Genomic DNA, 2,409 nt, shown 5'->3' on the forward strand with positions numbered 1-2,409 from the left:
TTTTCTCGTATTAAATAACAAAAGATTAACAATTCCGTTTATATTAACGAAATAGTACAATTAATTTACTTTAAGTTAATTGGAGCCATCGTAAATGCGGCCAAGCTTTAATAAGGGGAAATTCTAGTGTTGAGTAAAAAAAATCGAAATATTTTTTTTATATTCTTGTAGTTTGGGGTAGTTCTTGAAAATGTGTATAGCTGACATATAAAGGGATACTGAAATTACTCGTCCATCTTGTAAGAGAAATTTTAAATTCTTTTTCCAAAGCGCATTTTTCAAATTGGGCGCATATTTTCTTGCAAACTGCTGGACCGATCGGCTTCCGCTTTTGTAGACATATAGTGTATTAGACTATTGTTCGACCCTTCAACTTTATGATATCTTTAAAATTACTATTTTTCCGGATAGGAAGTAAATATTTTTTTAGTAAAAATCGAAGTACTTTTAAGCGCTATCATTTTATCAACTTTTCTTCCTATGATTTATTAAAGAGCCAAATAGGAATCGTAAAGAATAAAACAAAAAAAAATATTTTTATTTCAGATTACGAGAATGGCATCAATCACTGCATCCAATAAAAACGATTTTTCGCGATATGATCTGCGTGTCTATTCATATCTTGTATCATATACAATAAAAAGCTTTGCAAACATTCGAGGAGTTACGTCAAATACGAATGAATGTGAATGCAAAACATTAGCTCTATAGGTTTAACCATTTTTATAAAATTAATTCTCAAAATTTATCTCAAAAACGAGTAATCGCACTAGAATATCTCCTTATTAATCATCTTGAATTAGCTTATTAATATATTTAAATAACATCATATGTTTATTTGATACATAATATATAATATATAGGAATATATAGGAAGATAAGAAGATAAGAAAGATTAGAGATCAGAGCTGAAGCGAATAACATATACTCAGAGAAAAACATAGCATTTATGGTAGCAACTATAAAGCCTATTCTACGATGCTCTTTGTTTCTTGTTTTTTTACCTTTTGCTTTTTTCTTCTTTGCAACTGTTTTATCGACAATTTCTTGCTACGTATTTTCTATTTCTTTCGAAGTTCATAATTTTTATCTCGAGCAATAAAACATAAAACAAAAAACCAAATAAGAAGCAAAAAAACAAGATGTAAAAAATAGCAAAAAGCAAGAAACATTTGGACTAAATTGAAAAAAAAGCACATAAATAAAATAGGCTTAAAAGTGACACATACTAGATTTATATGTAGAATTAATGTGCAAAGTTAAATAAACTGATGTGTGTATGTATATATATACACTATTGAATAAATTATTTTATAATTACAACTACAAAATAGTTTATTTAACTAAGTATACACACATTAATTTTACGTAAAAAATTTGCAATTATCACTTTTATAGTTGTCACCACTAATACTTGGTTCCATCAGTATAAAATTAGCTTTAGTCTCAGTTCTCAATTTACTCTTTATTTTTTCTAATCTTTAGGATTAGAAAAAAAAAGAAAACATTAAAGTTAAATCTACGTTAATTCAAAACGGATATAAAAGATATTTTTTTCTGATGCCTGTTTTCTACCAATGTAGAGAGATTAGCTTTAATCATCAACTTGCTCTTTATTTTTTTCCAATTCTTAGAACTAGAAAACGAAGAAGAGCTAGTAGAACCAAGGTTAAAATTAAACTACATAGGAAGGAGCAGAAGTGTGTTGAAAATAATTGCGCTAGCGACTCTGTCGGAGTCTTGAATGAATTGTCGCCGATCGGAGTTTGGTCGAAGTCGTCCCGAGTGCGTCATCCGTTCGGGTTCCGCGTTTCAGTCGCCTCGTACCCTCTGCCGCCCGCATGGATGTGCATCCGTCTCTCCGGTCTCTCGTTCCGAAAAGCGCCAGAGCTGAAACGAACGAGAACGGAGCAGAACGGAGTGGAGTGCAGTGGAGTAGCGCGTGAGCGGCCCGGCCTGGCGGCTGCCCGTATTCTCGACTCCCGTAAATCCTCCACAGGATCGCGCGCAAGCGGGAACGCGATTGGTCGCAACGGCCGCCCCACCCCGGCGGTCGCGTCGCCTACGCTCGTCATTCTCGTCAGTCGGACTTGGGCCACGGTCGAGTGTGTGTTGTATGTCGCGGATTTTCGTTCACGTACGCGAGCGTACGGATTTGAGAGGAAAAATATTGAGGTAAGAGGTAAACTGTCCCTCGTAAACCATTTCATCATCGCGACGTCCCGTCGATGATCGCAACGTCCGTCGAATCCACGTCCGTGAAACGGAGGGTGAGGGTGGAAAGGAGGTGGAACCACCGTCGCGCTTCTGTCACGCGAACCCACTGCCGGTGGGATCACACGCTCTTTTTCTCTCTCTCTCTCTCTCTCTCTCTCTCTCTCTCTCTCTCTCTCTCTCTCTCTCTCTCTC

The 2,409-nt window shown here is 36.3% G+C and overlaps 1 protein-coding gene across 2 annotated transcripts in view; it reads left to right on the forward strand.

Annotated features, from left to right (window-relative positions):
* The first annotated feature begins 1,902 nt into the window (after positions 1-1,902).
* LOC108693300 (protein tweety) overlaps positions 1,903-2,409 on the forward strand; it is a 17,561-nt gene continuing 17,054 nt past the window's right edge. For both annotated transcript variants that reach the window (XM_018202175.1, XM_018202174.1), the window contains exon 1: positions 1,903-2,175. The gene's annotated coding sequence lies outside the window, so the exon portion shown is untranslated. The remainder of the gene's footprint in view (positions 2,176-2,409) is intronic.

This window comes from Atta colombica, unplaced genomic scaffold (genome assembly GCF_001594045.1).
Source record: "Atta colombica isolate Treedump-2 unplaced genomic scaffold, Acol1.0 scaffold9, whole genome shotgun sequence".
Lineage (NCBI taxonomy): Eukaryota > Metazoa > Arthropoda > Insecta > Hymenoptera > Formicidae > Atta > Atta colombica.